We start from the raw sequence: 18,020 nt of genomic DNA on the forward strand, positions 1-18,020 counted from the left end.
GCCAGGTCTGTTTCTTCCTCTACCAGGCGTAGTTAGTCCTCCGGCTGGCGCGTGGCATATAGGAAGCCGTAGGTATGCTCCCTGGCTACTATTAGTTGTGTGGTAGATTTAGCTCACGGTCAACTCGAGTTTCCATCACCCGAGAGCTCGTTCGTTATTTATATGTTTCTTACGTTCCCTTGCCATTGGGAACCATGACACTTCCCCCTTCAAATTTTGGGTCTCTAAGCTGGATACATGGCCAGAGCTAAGCCAGTATGCATTGGAGGTGCTGGCTTGCCCTGCTGCTAGTGTATTATCGGAACGCGTCTTTAGTGCCGCAGGTGGTGTACTAACAGACCTGTTGTGAATTCCGTTCTCGAACTCCCTCCTGTGGTCATGAATGGTAATTCGGCGAGTTCTGTCCGTGGACTCCCTCTGGTGGATGTGAGTGGAGCTGCTGGTTCTGAGATTCCTTCCTCAGCTGCCCTCGTTTATGGCTAGGCTGGCTTCTCTATTTAACTCCACTCAGATCGTTACTTCATGCCAGCTGTCAATGTCTTAGTACTGGTTCAGATCTCTCCTGGATCTTTCTGATGACCTGTCTACTCCAGCAGAAGCTAAGTCCCTGCTAGTTATTTTGTTGTTCATTGTTTTCTTGTCCAGCTTGCTATCATGAATTTGCCTTGCTAGCTGGAAGCTCTGGGATGCAGAGTGGCACCTCCGCACCGTGAGTCGGTGCGGGAGACTTTTTGCATACTCTGCGTGGTATTTTGTAGTTTTTTGTGCTGACCGCAAAGAGACCTTTTCTATCCTCTGTCTGTTTAGTGAAGTCTGGCCTCCTTTGCTAAAACCTGTTTCATTCCTGTGTTTGTGACTTCCATCTTAATTCACAGTCAATATTTGTGGGGGCTGCCTTTTCCTTTTGGGAATTTCTCTGAGGCAAGGTAAGGCTTTATTTCCTATTCTTAGGGGTAGTTAGCTCTTAGGCTGTGAAGAGGCGTCTAGGCAGAGTTAGGTACGCTCCACGGCTATTTCTAGTGTGTGTGATAGGATTAGGGTTTGCGTTCAGCAGAGCTCCCACTTCCCAGAGCTTGTCCTGTTCTACAGTTTAACCATCAGGTCATTCAGGGTGCTCCTAACCACCAGGTCCATAACACAGACCGTCGCATGCGACTATCCTCCGATAACATAGACCGGCTTACTTTTCTGAAAATGAACAAGGCCTTGATCTCGCAGGAATTTGCCACTCCTCTTCCAGATTAAATAATTGATTGGCTACAGTATCCAGGTCTCCTGTTGCGTTCATGTTTCTACCACCTGAACTGTAATCCCTGGGTTCCAAAACCGCCAGTTGATGCTCAGAAGTGCAGGCTGCACAGTCAAAACACATGACCCAGTGTTATTGGGTTTCAATAACGTAAGCTGATCCCCAGCTGTGTAGCCGGCAATGTGTCCTGCGACCGCCACGCTGACACAACTACTGAAATTTAAGGGAACCTGTCCCCCCCAGGCGTTTGTTACTGAAAGAGCCACCTTGTGCAGCAGTAATGCTGCACAAGGAAAAGGTAGCTCTTTTAGTTTAGCTCCTTGCACCTGCAGAACTTAACACTTATAAAATGTGTCCCCTCATATTGTGAGACCGTCCCGGAGGTGGAACTTTCCTTCGTAATGGGACGCAGCACAGCCGTCATTCCTACCCCCTTGGTGCCGTGCCCCGCCTCCTCAGCGTTGTTTGAATCTGTCCCGTAGCCAGCGCTGTTATGTTATCCCTTGGCCATGCGCACTTACCGCTGCCCGTCTTCTGATATCATCTGTTTTCAGGCTGCCTGCGCCTGTGCGGCCGCGCTGCCATAGATTCCACCTCACAGTCTCTTCTGATTTAATTACACTGCGGCCCTGGGATCCATGGGCATGCGCAGTGCATATCTTCACCTCAGGCTCTCACTCATCTCCCTCCACCTTCTTCAGACTGTGCGCCGTCAGCTGATCCCTAGTAGTATGCCACAGCTGTGACGCCGCACAGTCTGAAGAAGCCAGAAGGAGGGGAGTGAGAGGCAAAGATATGCACTGCACATGCCCATGGATCCCAGGCCTGCAGTGTGATTACATTAGACAACACTGCGAGGTGGGATCTCGGGCAGCGCGGCCGCACAGGCGCAGCCAGTCTGACAACAAATGATGTCAGAAGACGGGCAGCGCTAAGTGCGCATGGCCAAGGGATAACATAACAGCGCAGGCTACGGGACAGATTCAAACAATGCTGAGGAGGCGGCGCATGGCACCAAGGGGGTAGGAATGATCAAGGAAAAATAAGGAAAAATAGTGAAAACCAGCTCACCTATTAGGCATTTGTTGTGGGGAAGCCCGGATACCAAGCAGTCATCAGGTGGAACGATAAGATAAAAGGAAAAAGAAATCCAGCTTCCAAAAATATCAAAATTTATTGAAGATAAAATCCAAAGTCCAATGACATGGTTCACAGGAGAATGATTAGCAGCAGGCTACGCGTTTCGAACAATGAGTTCTTTTTCAAAGCAGGGTAGGAATGATGGCTGTGCTGCGTTTCATAACGAAGGAAAGTCTTACCTCCGGGACGGTCTCACGGTATCAGGGGACACATTTTATAAGTGTTTAGATCTGCATTTGCAAGGAGCATAAATAAAGAGCCACTTTTTCCTTTTGCATCCTTAGTGCTGCACAAGATGGCTCTTTCAGCTACAAACGCCTTGGGGGGAGGGTTAAAGGTTCCCTTTCAACTTCCTCCAGTCAGGCTTTGGCCTAAACTCTGTTCCTCTGCTCCTCCTTGATTCCCTGGTCTCCAACACCACCAGTTGCTGCCCGGAAGTGCTGTCTGCACAGTCAGCAGTTGCTCCTCTGTTATTGGGGTTCAGTAATGCCAGCTGCTCCCCTGCTGTGTTGCGGCAATACCTCCAGCCTGCTCCTCCTGCTGTCCCTGGGCTTCAACACCGCCAGTTGCTGCTCCGAAGTGCTGTCTGCACAGTCAACAGTTGCTCCTCTGTTATTGGGGTTCAGTAACACCAGCTGCTCCCCTGCTGTGTTGCGGCAATACCTCCAGCCTGCTCCTCCTGCTGTCCCTGGGCTTTAACACAGCCAGTTGCTGCCCGGAAGTGCTGTCTGCACAGTCAACAGTTGCTCCTCTGTTATTGGGGTTCAGTAATGCCAGCTGCTTCCCTGCTGTGTTGCGGCAATACCTGCAGCCTGCTTCTCCTGCTGTCCCTGGGCTTCAACACCGCCAGTTGCTGCTCGGAAGTGCTGTCTGCACAGTCAACAGTTGCTCCTCTGTTATTGGGGTTCAGTAACACCAGCTGCTCCCCTGCTGTGTTGCGGCAATACCTCCAGCCTGCTCCTCCTGCTGTCCCTGGGCTTTAACACAGCCAGTTGCTGCCCGGAAGTGCTGTCTACACAGTCAACAGTTGCTCCTCTGTTATTGGGGTTGAGTAACGCCAGCTGCTCCCCTGCTGTGTTGCGGCAATGTGTCCTGCGACTGCCACGCTGACACAACTACTGAAATTTAAGGGAACCTGTCCCCCACCCCCAGGCGTTTGTTACTGAAAGAGCCACCTTGGGCAGCAGTAATGCTGCACAAGGAAAAGGTACCTCTTTTCTTTGTGCTCCTTGCACATGCTGAAGCTAACACTTATGAAATGTGTCCCCTCACACCGTGAAACCGTCCCGAAGGTGGGACTTTCCTTCGTAATGGGACGCAGCACAGCCGTCATTCCTACCCACTTGGCACCGTACGCCGCCTCCTCAGCGTTGTTTGAATCTGTCCCGTAGCCTGCGCTGTTATGTTATCCCTTGGTTATGCGCATTTAGGGCCGCCAGACTTCTGACATCATTTGTTGTCAGGCTGCAGCCGCGTTGCCTGAGATCCCGCCTCGCAGTCTCTTCTGATTTAATCATACTGTGGGCCTGGGATCCATGGGCTTACGCAGTGCATATCTTCACCTCAGGCTCTCACTCATCTCCCTCCGCCTTCTTCAGACTGTGCACTGTCAGCTGATCCTTAATAGCATGCCACGGCCGTGATGCCGCACAGTCTGAAGAAGCTGGAAGGAGGGGAGTGAGAGGCAAAGATATGCACTGCACATGCCTATGGATCCCAGGCCCGCAGTGTGATTACATTAGACGACACTGTGAGGTGGGATCTCGGGCAGCGCGGCCGCACAGGCACAGCCAGCCTGACAACAAATGATGTCAGAAGACGGGCAGCTCTAAGTGCGAATGGCCAAGGGATAACATAGCAGCGCAAGCTACGGGTCAGATTCAAACAACGCTGAGGAGGCGGCGCACGGCGCCAAGGGGGTAGGAATGACGGCTGTGCTGCGTCCCATTACGAAGGATAGTCCCACCTCCAGGACGGTCTCACGGTGTGAGGGGACACATTTCATAAGTGTCTAGTTCTGCATTTGAAAGTAACATAATTAAAAGAGCCACCTTTTCCTTATGCAGCATTAGTGCTTTACAAGATGGCTCTTTCAGCTACAAATGCCTGGGGGGGGTTAAAGGTTCCCTTTCAACTTGCTCCAATTAGGCCTCGGCCTACACTCCTCCTTGATTCCCTGGGCTCTATCACTGTCAGTTGGTGCTCGGAAGTGCGGACTGCACAGAGAAAAACACTCGTCACTGTGTCAGTGGGGTTCAGTAATGCCTGCTGTTCCCCTGCTGTGTAGCCAGCAACGTGTCCTGCAAACGCCACGCAAACATAACAGATATTAAACTGCCTCCAGTGCAGGCTTCGGCTTTCACTCTGCTCCTCCTGCTATCCCTGGGCTTTAACACCACCAGTTGGTGCTCGGAAGTGCTGGCTGCACAGAGAAAAACACCCGCCACTCTGTCAGTGGGGTTCAGTAACGCCAGCTGTTCCCCTGCTGTGTAGCCGACAACGTGTCCTGCAAATGCCACGCAGACACAACAGACACTAAGCTGCCTCAAGTGCAGGCTTCGGCCTACACTCTGCTCCTCTGCTCCTCCTGCTGACCCTGGGCTCTAACACCGCAAGTTGGTGCTCAGAAGTGCTGGCTGCGCAGAGAAAAACACTCGCCACTGTGTCAGTGGGGTTCAGTAATGCCAGCTGTTCCCCTGCTGTGTAGCCGGCAACGTGTCCTGAAAACACCACGCAGACACTACAACAAAAATTCAAGGGAACCTGCCCCCCTCCCAGGCGTTTGTAACTAAAAGAGCCACCTTGCGCAGCATAAATGCTGCATTTGGACAAGGTGGCTCTTTTTGTTATACTCATTGCACACGCAGAACTAAACACTTATAAAATGTGTCCCCTGATACCGATTAACCATCCCGGAGGTGTGACTTTCCTTCGTAATGGGACGCAGCACAGCCGTCATTCCTACCCCCTTGGTGCCGTGCGCCACCTCTTCTGCGTTGTTTGAATCTGTCCCGGAGCCTGCGCTGTTATGTTATCCCTTGGACATGCACGTTTAGCGCTGCCCGTCTTCTGACATCATTTGTTGTCAGGATGGCTGCGCCTGTGTGACCACCCTGCCCAAGATAATGCCCCGCAGTGTCTTATTTATTCTCACTGTGGGGCTTGGATTCATGGGCATGCGCAGTGCATATCTTCGCCTCTCACTCATCTCCTTCCGCCTTCTTCAGACTGTGCGGCTTCACGGCCGTGGCATGCAATAAGGGATCAGCTGACACCGCACAGTCTAAAGCAGGCGTAAGGACGTGAGTGAGAAGTGAAGATATTTACTGCGCAAGGCCATGTGTTGTGAATTCCGTTCTTGGGCTCCGTCCTGTGGTCATGAATGATATTTTTGGGAGTTCTGCTCTTGGGCTCCCTCTGGTGGTTTCAAGTGGAACTTAGCAGCTGCTTTCACTAATCGGTGCCCTGGCCTTGTTATTTAACTGGGCTTTAGGCTGTAGTTGATGCCAGCTGTCAATGTTTTTTCCTGTGGATTCAGTCCTTTCCTGGAAGTTCTCTGTTGGCCAGTCCATTTTCAGCTTAAGATAAGTTCTGCTAGTTTTTGGGTGTTTTCCTGCTTATGACCTTCTGTTCAGTTTAGGTTATGTCTCTTTTGTCCAGCTTGTCATTATGAAGTATTCCGGCTAGTTGGAAGCTCTGGGGTCGCAGATTTGCTCCTCCACACCGTGAGTCGGTGTGGAGGTTATTTTTTTGTAAACTCTGCGTGGACTTTTAGTTTTTATACTGACCGCACAGTAGCCTTTTCTATCTCTGTCTATTTAGATAGTATTGGCCTCCTTTGCTAAATCTAGTTTCATTTCTGAGTTTGTCATTTCCCTCTCCACTCACTGTCAATATTTGTGGGGGGCTATCTTTCCTTTGGGGGTTTCTCTGAGGCGAGATAGTTTTCTGTTTCCATCTTCAGGGGTAGCTAGTTCTTAGGCTGTCTAGGCAGAGATAGGTATGCTCCACGGCTATTTCTAGTGTTGGTGTTAGGAGTAGGGATTGCGGTCAGTAAAGCTACCACCTCCCCAGAGCTAGTACTTTATTTGTTTTACCCACCAGGTCATTTCAGTTCTGCTCCGTAATCACCAGGTCATAACAGTGATTACTGTCAGTGGAGCTGCCACCTCCGCTGAGCTTGTCCATGATTGGTTTTACCCACCGGGTCATCTCAGTACCGCTCCGTAACCACCAGGCCATAACAGTACAGCTGGCCCACAATGTGTTAAATGCATCTCAAAAGAGGGAAAAGAAAGTTCTGAGTCATTGTTTTTTTGTTTTTTTTCTTGTTGCCTGTTTTGTCTTTTTTTTTCCCCTTGATTTTTGGATGGTGCAGGAGCTTGGTGCTGATATGGAGGTTCAGGGTCTGTCTGCGCGTGTTGATCATCTCGCTGCAAGGGTACAGAGTATCCAAGACTTTGTTGTTCAAACTCCTGTTTCTGAGCCTAGAATTCCTATCCCTGATTTGTTTTCTGGGGATAGATCTAAGTTTTTGAACTTTAAAAATAATTGCAGATTGTTTTTTGCTCTGAGACCCCGTTCCTCTGGTGACCCCATTCAGCAGGTGAAGATTGTTATTTCTCTGCTGCGTGGCGACCCGCAGGACTGGGCATTCTCCCTTGAGCCAGGGAATCCTGCATTGCTCAATGTAGATTCATTTTTTCAAGCACTTGGACTGCTTTATGACAAACCTAATTCTGTGGATCAGGCAGAAAATTTTTTACTGGCTCTGTGTCAGGATCAGGAAGCAGTAGAAATATATTGTCAGAAATTTAGAAAGTGGTCTGTGCTTACAAAATGGAATGAGGATGCCCTGGCAGCTATTTTCAGAAAGGGTCTTTCTGAAGCCCTTAAAGATGTTATGGTGGGGTTTCCCACGCCTGCTGGTTTGAACAAATCAATGTCTCTGGCCATTCAGATTGATTGGCGCCTACGTGAACGTAAGATGGTGCACCATATGGCGGTGTCCTCTGGGCAGAGTTCTGAGCCTATGCAATGTGATAGGATTTTGACGAGAGCAGAACGGCAGGAGTTCAGACGTCAGAATGGGCTGTGTTTTTACTGTGGTGACGCTACTCATGCTATCTCTGACTGCCCGAAGCGAACTAAGAGGGTTGCTAGGTCGGTTACCATCAGTACTGTACAGCCTAAATTTCTCTTGTCTATTACCCTGATTTGCTCATTTTCGTCCTTTTCTGTAATGGCATTTGTGGATTCTGGCGCTGCTCTGAACCTAATGGACCTAGAATTTGCCAAGCGCTGTGGTTTTTCCTTGGAGCCTTTGCAGAGCCCTATTCCCTTGAGGGGGATTGATGCTACGCCATTGGCCAAGAATAAACCTCAGTACTGAACACAGTTAGCCATGAACATGGCTCCAGCACATCAGGAAAATATTCGCTTTTTGGTGTTGCATAATTTGCATGATGTGGTTGTGCTGGGGTTTCCATGGTTACAGGTGCATAATCCAGTGCTGGATTGGAAATCTATGTCTGTGACTAGTTGGGGTTGTCAGGGGATACATAGTGACATCCCCCTGATGTCAATTTCCTCGTCCCCTTCTTATGAAGTTCCTGAGTTTTTGTCGGATTTCCAGGATATATTTGAGGAGCCTAAATCCAGTCCTCTGCCTCCTCATAGGGACTGTGATTGCGCTATTAATTTGATTCCTGGCTGTAAGTTCCCTAAGGGTCGACTTTTCAATCTGTCTGTGCCAGAGCATGCCGCTATGCGGAGTTATGTAAAGGAGTCCTTGGAGAAGGGGCATATTCGCCCTTCTTCATCACCGTTGGGAGCGGGGTTCTTTTTTGTTGCCAAGAAGGATGGCTCCTTGAGGCCCTGTATAGATTATCGCCTTCTCAATAAGATCACGGTCAAATTCCAGTACCCTTTGCCTTTGCTCTCTGATTTGTTTGCTCGGATTAAAGGGGCTAGCTGGTTTACCAAGATTGACCTTCGAGGGGCGTATAATCTTGTTTGCATCAAACAGGGTGATGAATGGAAAACAGCATTTAATACGCCCGAAGGCCATTTTGAATATCTTGTGATGCCTTTCGGGCTCTCTAATGCTCCATCTGTGTTTCAGTCCTTTATGCATGATATTTTCCGGGAGTATCTGGATAAATTCATGATTGTATATTTGGATGATATTTTGTTTTTTTCTGATAATTGGGAGTCTCATGTGAAGCAGGTCAGGATGGTATTTCAGATTCTCCGTGCTAATACACTGTTTGTGAAGGGGTCTAAGTGCCTTTTTGGAGTTCAGAAGGTTTCTTTTCTGGGGTTCATTTTTTCTCCCTTGGCTATTGAAATGGACCCTCTTAAGGTCCAGGCTATTTTTGATTGGACTCAACCCACATCTGTGAAGAGCCTTCAGAAATTTTTGGGCTTTGCTAATTTTTATCGCCGCTTCATTGCTAATTTTTCTACTGTGGTTAAACCTCTGACCGATTTGACCAAGAAAGGTGCTGATGTGGTGAATTGGTCCTCTGGAGCTGTGGAGGCCTTTCAGGAGCTTAAGCATCGTTTTACTTCTGCCCCTGTGTTGCGTCAGCCAGATGTTTCTTTCCCTTTTCAGGTTGAGGTTGACGCTTCTGAGATTGGGGCAGGAGCTGTTCTGTCTCAGAGAAGTTCTGATGGCTCTGTGTTAAAACCGTGTGCTTTCTTCTCCAGAAAGTTTTCGCCTGCTGAGTGTAATTATGATGTCGGCAATCGGGAGTTGTTGGCTATGAAGTGGGCATTTGAGAAGTGGCGACATTGGCTTGAGGGAGCTAAGCATCGTGTTGTGGTCTTGACCGACCATAAGAATCTGATTTACCTTGAGCCTGCCAAGCGGTTGAATCCTAGACTAGTCTTTGTTTTTCTCCCGTTTTGATTTTGTGGTCTCGTATCTTCCGGGATCTAAGATTGTGAAGGCTGATGCCCTGTCTAGGAGTTTTTTGCCTGATTCTCCTGGAGTCCGGGAGCCGGCTGGTATTCTCAAGGAGGGGGTGATTCTTTCTGCTATCTCCCCTGATTTGCGGCGGGTGCTTCAGGAGTTTCAGGCTGATAATTTCCCCACAGGACAGCGGTCGGGTCTGTTTGTTCCTGATAGATGGACTAGTAAGGTGATTTCTGAGATTCATTGTTCGGTGTTGGCCGGTCATCCTGGGATCTTTGGTACCAGAGATTTGGTTGCCAGGTCCTTTTGGTGGCCTTCTTTGTCACGGGATGTGCGTTCCTTCGTGCAGTCCTGTGGGACCTGTGCCTGGGCTAAGCCCTGCTGTTCTCGTGCTAGTGGGTTGCTTTTGCCTTTGCCTATCCCTGAGAGGCCCTGGACGCATATTTCCATGGATTTTATTTCTGATCTTCCTGTTTCTCAGAAGATGTCTGTCATCTGGGTGGTTTGTGACCGGTTTTCTAAAATGGTCCACTTGGTACCTTTGCCTAAGTTGCCTTCCTCCTCTGATTTGGTTCCTTTGTTTTTCCAGCATGTGGTTCGTTTGCATGGTATTCCGGAGAATATTGTGTCTGACAGAGGTACCCAGTTTGTTTCTAGGCTTTGGCGGTCCTTTTGTGTTAGAATGGGCATTAATTTGTCTTTCTTCGGCATTTCACCCTCAGACAAATGGACAGACGGAGCGAACCAATCAGACCTTGGAAACCTATTTGAGATGCTTTGTGTCTGCTGATCAGGATGATTGGGTTACCTTCTTGCCGTTGGCCGAGTTTGCCCTTAATAACCGGGCTATTTCGGCTACTTTGATTTCGCCTTTTTTTTGTAACTTCGGTTTTCATCCTTGTTTTTCTTCAGTGCAGGTTGAGCCTTCGGACTGTCCTGGGGTAGATTCTGTGGTGGATAGGTTGCAGCGGATTTGGACTCATGTGGTGGACAATTTAACATTGTCTCAGGAAAAGGCTCAACGTTTTGCTAACCGCCGTCGGTGCGTTGGTCCCCGGCTTCGGGTTGGGGATTTGGTCTGGTTGTCTTCTCGTCATGTTCCTATGAAGGTCTCTTCCCCTAAGTTCAAGCCTCGTTTTATTGGTCCTTATAGGATTTCGGAAATTATCAATCTGGTGTCTTTTCGTTTGGCCCTTCCAGCTTCTTTTTCCATTCATAATGTGTTCCATAGATCTTTGTTGCGGAGATATGTGGTGCCCATGGTTCCCTCTGTTGACCCTCCTGCTCCGGTGTTGGTTGAGGGGGAGCTGGAATATGTGGTGGAGAAGATTTTGGATTCTCGTCTTTCAAGGCGGAAACTTCAGTATCTGGTCAAGTGGAAGGGTTATGGCCAGGAGGATAACTCTTGGGTTTTTGCCTCCGATGTCCATGCTGCCGATTTGGTACGTGCTTTTCATTTGGCTCGTCCCGATCGGCCTGGGGGCTCTGGTGAGGGTTCGGTGACCCCTCCTCAAGGGGGGGGGGACTGTTGTGAATTCCGTTCTTGGGCTCCATCCTGTGGTCATGAATGGTATTTTTGGGAGTTCTGCTCTTGGGCTCCCTCTGGTGGTTTCAAGTGGAACTTAGCAGCTGCTTTCACTAATCGGTGCCCTGGCCTTGTTATTTAACTGGGCTTTAGGCTGTAGTTGATGCCAGCTGTCAATGTTTCTTCCTGTGGATTCAGTCCTTTCCTGGAAGTTCTCTGTTGGCCAGTCCATTTCAGCTTAAGATAAGTTCTGCTAGTTTTTGGGTGTTTCCCTGCTTATGACCGTCTGTTCAGTTTAGGTTATGTCTCTTTTGTCCAGCTTGTCATTATGAAGTATTCTGGCTAGTTGGAAGCTCTGGGGTCGCAGATTTGCTCCTCCACACTGTGAGTCGGTGTGGAGGTTATTTTTTTGTAAACTCTGCGTGGACTTTTAGTTTTTATACTGACCGCACAGTAGCCTTTTCTATCTCTGTCTATTTCGATAGTATTGGCCTCCTTTGCTAAATCTAGTTTCATTTCTGAGTTTGTCATTTCCCTCTCCACTCACCGTCAATATTTGTGGGGGGCTATCTTTCCTTTGGGGGTTTCTCTGAGGCGAGATAGTTTTCCGTTTCCATCTTCAGGGGTAGCTAGTTCTTAGGCTGTGAAGAGGCGTCTAGGCAGAGATATGTACGCTCCACGGCTATTTCTAGTGTTGGTGTTAGGAGTAGGGATTGCGGTCAGTAAAGCTACCACCTCCTCAGAGCTAGTACTTTATTTGTTTTACCCACCAGGTCATTTCAGTTCTGCTCCGTAATCACCAGGTCATAACAGTGATTACTGTCAGTTGAGCTGCCACCTCCGCTGAGCTTGTCCATGATTGGTTTTACCCACCAGGTCATCTCAGTACTGCTCCGTAACCACCAGGCCATAACAGCCATGGATCCCAGCCCCGCAGTGTGAATAAATCGGAAGACACTGCGGGGCTGGGATTCATGGGCATGTGCAGTGCATATCTTCGCCTCTCACTCATCTCCTTCCGCCTTCTTCAGACTGTGCGGCTTCACGGCCGTGGCATGCGATAAGGGATCAGCTGACGCCGCACAGTCTAAAGCAGGCGTAAGGACATGAGTGAGAGGCAAAGATATTAACTGAGCAAGGCCATGAATCCCAGCCCTGCAGTGTGAATAAATCAGAAGACACTGTGGGGCTGGGATTCATTGGCATGCGCAGTGCATATCTTCGCCTCTCACTCATCTCCTTCCGCCTTCTTCAGACTGTGCGGCTTCACAGCCATGGCATGCGATAAGGGATCAGCTGACACCGCACAGAATAAAGCAGACGTAAGGACATGAGTGAGAGGCAAAGATATTTACTGCGCAAGGCCATGAATCCCAGCCCCGCAGTGTGAATAAATCAGAAGACACTGCGGGGCTGGGATTCTTGGGTATGCGCAGTGCATATCTTCGCCTCTCACTCATCTCCTTCCGCCTTCTTCAGACTGTGCAGCTTCAGGGCCGTGTCATGCGATAAGGGATCAGCTGACGCCGCACAGTCTAAAGCAGGCATAAGGACATGAGAGAGAGGCGAAGATATTTACTGCGCAAGGCCATGAATCCCAGCCCCGCAGTGTGAATAAATCGGAAGACACTGCGGGGCTGGGATTCATGGGCATGCCCAGTAACAGCGCATGGCCAAGGGATAACACAACAGCGCAGACTCCGGAACACAAAAAAACAACGCTCAGGAGGCTGCGCCCAAGACCAAGGGGGTATTTTTGACAGCTGTGCTTCGTCTCATTAAGAAGGAAAGTACCGCCTCCGAAATGGTTTCACGTTATGAGGGGCAAAATTTTAGAAGTATTTCATTCAGCGTGTGCAAGGAACATAACTAAAAGAGCCACCTTTTCCTTCTGCAGCATTACTGCTGCACAAGGTGGCTCTTCGAGTTACTAACGCCTGGAGGGGTTTAAAGGTTCCCTTTCAATTTGCTCCAATTAGGCGTCAGCCTACACTCTGCTCCCCCTGCTGTCCCTGGGCTCTAACACCGCCAGTTGGTGCTCAGAAGTGCTGGCTGCACAGAGAAAAACACTCACCACTGTGTCAGTGGGGTTCAGTAACGCCAGCTGTTCCCCTGCTGTGAAGCCGGCAACATGTCCTGCAAATGCCACACAGATAGAACAGATATTGAACTGCCTCCAGTGCAGGCTTTGGCCTACACTCTGCTCCCCCTGCTGTCCCTGGGCTCTAACACCGCCAGTTGGTGCTCGGAAGTGCTGGCTGCACAGAGAAAAACACTTGCCACTGTGTCAGGGGGGTTCAGTAACGCCAGCTGTTCCCCTGCTGTGTAGCCGGCAACGTGTCCTGCAAATGCCACACAGATACAACAGATATTGAACTGCCTCCAGTGCAGGCTTCGGCTTACACTCTGCTCCCCCTGCTGTCCCTGGGCTCTAACACCGCCAGTTGGTGCTCGGAAGTGCTGGCTGCACAGAGAAAAACACTCGCCACTGTGTCAGTGGGGTTCAGTAACGCCAGCTCTTCCCCTGCTGTGTAGCCAGCAATGTGTCCTGCAAATGCCACGCAGACACAACAGACAATAAGCTGCCTCCAGTGCAGGCTTCGGTCTACACTCTGCTCCTCCTGCTGTCCCTGGGCTCTAACACCGCCAGTTGGTACTCGGAAGTGCTGGCTGCACAGAGAAAAACACTCGCCACTGTGTCAGTGGGGTTCAGTAACGCCAGCTGTTCCCCTGCTGTGTAGCCTGTTGTGAATTAGACTTTTTTGGCTCCCTCTTGTGGTCACTGGTGATTTGACTCTGGGATTGTCTTTCCTCAGTTTGGCACCCACCTGGGTCGTTAGTCCAGGGGTGTTGCTATATAAGCTTCCTGGATTCTCAGTCCAGTGCCTGGCATCTTTGTAATCAGATCCTTTCTGTTTGCTCCTGTCTGCTGGTCTTGGTTCTTGCAAAATTAAGCTAAGTCCTGCTTCCTTGTTTTTTGGTTATTTGTATTGCTCGTATTTTCTGTCCAGCTTGTACTAAATGTGATTCCTGATTTTGCTGGAAGCTCAAGGGGGCTGGTATTCTCCCCCCGGGCCGTTAGACAGTTTGGGGGTTCTTGAATTTCCAGCGTGGAAAATTTGATAGGGTTTTTGCTGACCGTATAAGTCATCTTACTATATTCTGCTATTAGTCAGTGGGCCTCTCTTTGCTAAATATCTAGTTCATTCTTACGTTTGTCTTTTCTCCTTACCTCACCGTTATTATTTGTGGGGGCTTGTATCCAACTTTTGGGGTCTTTTCTCTGGAGGCAAGAAAGGTCTAGCTTTTCCCTTCTAGGGTTAGTTAGTTAGTTCTCCGGCTGGCGCGAGACGTCTAGAACCAACGTAGGCACGTTCCCCGGCTGCTGCTATTTGTGGTGCTAGGATTAGATATACGGTTAGCCCAGTTACCACTGCCCTATGAGCTGGTTTTTTATGTTTGCAGACTTGGTATGTACTTTTGAGACCCTCTGCCATTGGGGTCATAACAGTATGCCAGGCCTAAGTTGAATGTTTAATGCATTGCAGAAGTGGGATAATAAGAAAGGAAATTCTGAGTTTTTTTTTTTTTTCCTCTCTTTGTTCCTCCCCTTTACCTCTGAGTGGCTTGTGCTTGCTGCAGACATGAATGTCCAGACCTTGATTACAAGTGTGGATCAGCTTGCTGCTCATGTGCAGGGCATACAAGATTTTGTTACCAGTAGTCCAATGTCTGAACCTAAAATACCTATTCCTGAACTGTTCTCTGGAGACCGATTCAAGTTTAGGAATTTCAGGAATAATTGTAAATTGTTTCTATCTCTGAGACCCCGTTCATCTGGAGACTCAGCTCAGCAAGTTAAAATTGTTATCTCTTTTTTATGGGGCGACCCTCAGGATTGCGCCTTCTCGCTAGCGCCAGGAGATCCGGCATTAGCAAATATTGATGCGTTTTTTCTGGCGCTCGGGTTGCTTTACGAGGAACCCAATCTTGAAATTCAGGCAGAAAAAGCCTTGCTGGCTATTTCTCAGGGCCAGGATGAAGCTGAAGTGTATTGCCAAAAATTTCGGAAATGGTCCGTGCTTACTCAATGGAATGAGTGTGCTCTGGCCGCAAATTTCAGAAATGGCCTCTCTGAAGCCATTAAGAATGTGATGGTGGGTTTCTCCATTCCTACAAGTCTGAATGATTCCATGGCGCTGGCTATTCAAATTGACCGGCGTTTGCGGGAGCGCAAAACTGCTAATCCTCTGGTGGTGTTGTCTGAACAAACACCTGATTTAATGCAATGTGATAGAATTCGGACTAGAAATGAACGGAAAAATCATAGACGTCAGAATGGGTTGTGTTTTTACTGTGGTGATTCTACACATGTTATATCAGCATGCACTAAACGCCTAACAAGGGTTGCTAGCCCTGTCGCCATTGGTAATTTGCAACCTAAATTTATTTTGTCTGTGACTTTAATTTGCTCATTGTCTTCCTACCCTGTTATGGCGTTTGTGGATTCAGGTGCTGCCCTGAGTCTTATGGATCTGTCATTTGCCAAGCGCTGTGGTTTTGTTCTTGAGCCTTTGGTAAATCCTATCCCTCTTAGAGGTATTGATGCTACGCCATTGGCAGAAAATAAACCGCAGTTTTGGACACAGGTAACCATGTGCATGACTCCTGAACATCGGGAGGTGATTCGTTTTCTTGTTCTGCATAAAATGCATGATTTGGTCGTTTTGGGTCTGCCATGGTTACAGACCCATAATCCAGTCTTGGATTGGAAGGCAATGTCTGTGTCAAGTTGGGGCTGTCAGGGAATTCATGGTGATTCCCCGCCGGTGTCTATTGCTTCATCTACTCCTTCAGAAGTTCCTGAGTATTTGTCTGATTATCAGGATGTATTCAGCGAGTCCAGGTCCAGTGCTCTGCCTCCTCATAGGGACTGTGACTGCACCATAGATTTGATTCCAGGTAGTAAATTTCCTAAGGGAAGACTATTTAATCTGTCTGTACCTGAGCATACCGCAATGCGTTCGTATATCAAGGAGTCTCTGGAGAAGGGGCATATCCGTCCATCCTCTTCCCCTCTTGGTGCGGGATTCTTTTTTGTGGCCAAGAAGGACGGATCTTTGAGACCTTGTATTGACTATCGGCTTCTGAATAAAATCACTGTTAAATTTCAGTATCCTTTGCCTCTGTTGTCGGACTTGTTTGCCCGGATTAAAGGTGCCAAGTGGTTTACCAAGATAGATCTTCGTGGTGCATACAACCTTGTGCGCATTAAGCAGGGAGATGAATGGAAAACTGCATTTAATACGCCCGAAGGTCATTTTGAGTACTTGGTGATGCCTTTTGGGCTCTCTAATGCTCCTTCAGTGTTTCAGTCCTTTATGCATGATATTTTCCAGAAGTATCTGGATAAATTTATGATTGTTTATCTGGATGATATTCTGGTTTTTTCTGATGATTGGGACTCGCATGTAGAGCAGGTCAGGATGGTGTTTCAGGTTTTGCGTGAGCATGCTTTGTTTGTTAAGGGCTCAAAGTGTCTCTTTGGAGTACAGAAGGTTCCCTTTTTGGGGTTCATTTTTTCCCCATCTGCGGTGGAGATGGACCCAGTCAAGGTCCGAGCTATTCATGATTGGACTCAGCCCACGTCAGTTAAAAGTCTTCAGAAGTTCTTGGGTTTTGCTAACTTCTACCGTCGTTTTATCGCTAATTTTTCTAGCGTTGTTAAACCTTTGACAGATATGACCAAGAAAGGTTCTGATGTTGCTAACTGGGCTCCTGCAGCCGTGGAAGGTTTCCAAGAGTTGAAGCGCCGGTTTACTTCGGCGCCTGTTTTGTGCCAGCCTGATGTCTCACTGCCCTTTCAGGTTGAAGTGGATGCTTCTGAGATTGGGGCAGGGGCCTTTTTGTCGCAGAGAGGCCCTGGTTGCTCTGTAATGAGACCATGTGCCTTTTTCTCTAGGAAGTTTTCGCCTGCTGAGCGGAATTATGATGTTGGCAATCGGGAGTTGTTGGCCATGAAGTGGGCATTTGAGGAGTGGCGTCATTGGCTCGAGGGTGCTAAGCATCGTGTGGTGGTCTTGACTGATCACAAAAATCTGATGTATCTCGAGTCTGCTAAACGCCTGAATCCTAGACAGGCCCGCTGGTCATTGTTTTTCTCCCGTTTTGACTTTGTGGTCTCGTATTTACCAGGTTCAAAGAATGTGAAGGCTGATGCTCTTTCAAGGAGCTTTGTGCCTGACTCTCCTGGAGTCGTAGAACCAGTTGGTATTCTTAAAGAGGGAGTTATCTTGTCAGCCATTTCTCCGGATTTGCGACGTGTGTTGCAGAGATTTCAGGCTGGTAGACCTGACTCTTGTCCACCTGACAGACTGTTTGTTCCTGATAAGTGGACCAGCAGAGTCATTTCCGAGGTTCATTCCTCGGTGTTGGCAGGGCATCCGGGAATTTTTGGCACCAGAGATCTGGTGGCTAGGTCCTTTTGGTGGCCTTCCTTGTCACGGGATGTGCGGTCATTTGTGCAGTCCTGTGGGACTTGTGCTCGAGCTAAGCCTTGCTGTTCTCGTGCCAGCGGGTTGCTCTTGCCCTTGCCTGTCCCGAAGAGGCCTTGGACGTACATTTCCATGGATTTCATTTCAGATCTTCCGGTGTCTCAGGGCATGTCTGTCATCTGGGTGGTATGTGATCGCTTTTCCAAGATGGTCCATTTGGTATCTTTGCCTAAGCTGCCTTCCTCTTCCGATCTGGTTCCTTTGTTCTTTCAGAATGTGGTTCGTTTACATGGCATTCCTGAGAATATTGTGTCTGACAGAGGATCCCAGTTTGTTTCCAGGTTCTGGCGATCCTTTTGTGCTAAGATGGGCATTGATTTGTCGTTTTTGTCTGCCTTTCATCCTCAGACTAATGGACAAACGGAGCGAACTAATCAGACTCTGGAGGCTTATTTGAGGTGTTTTGTTTCTGCAGATCAGGATGATTGGGTGACCTTCTTGCCGTTGGCTGAGTTTGCCCTTAATAATCGGGCTAGTTCCGCTACTTTGGTTTCACCTTTTTTTTGCAACTCTGGTTTCCATCCCCGTTTTTCCTCGGGACATGTGGAGCCTTCTGACTGTCCTGGGGTAGATTCCGTGGTGGATAGGTTGCAGCAGATCTGGAATCATGTGGTGGACAACTTGAAGTTGTCA

This window comes from Ranitomeya variabilis, chromosome 3 (genome assembly GCF_051348905.1).
Source record: "Ranitomeya variabilis isolate aRanVar5 chromosome 3, aRanVar5.hap1, whole genome shotgun sequence".
Lineage (NCBI taxonomy): Eukaryota > Metazoa > Chordata > Amphibia > Anura > Dendrobatidae > Ranitomeya > Ranitomeya variabilis.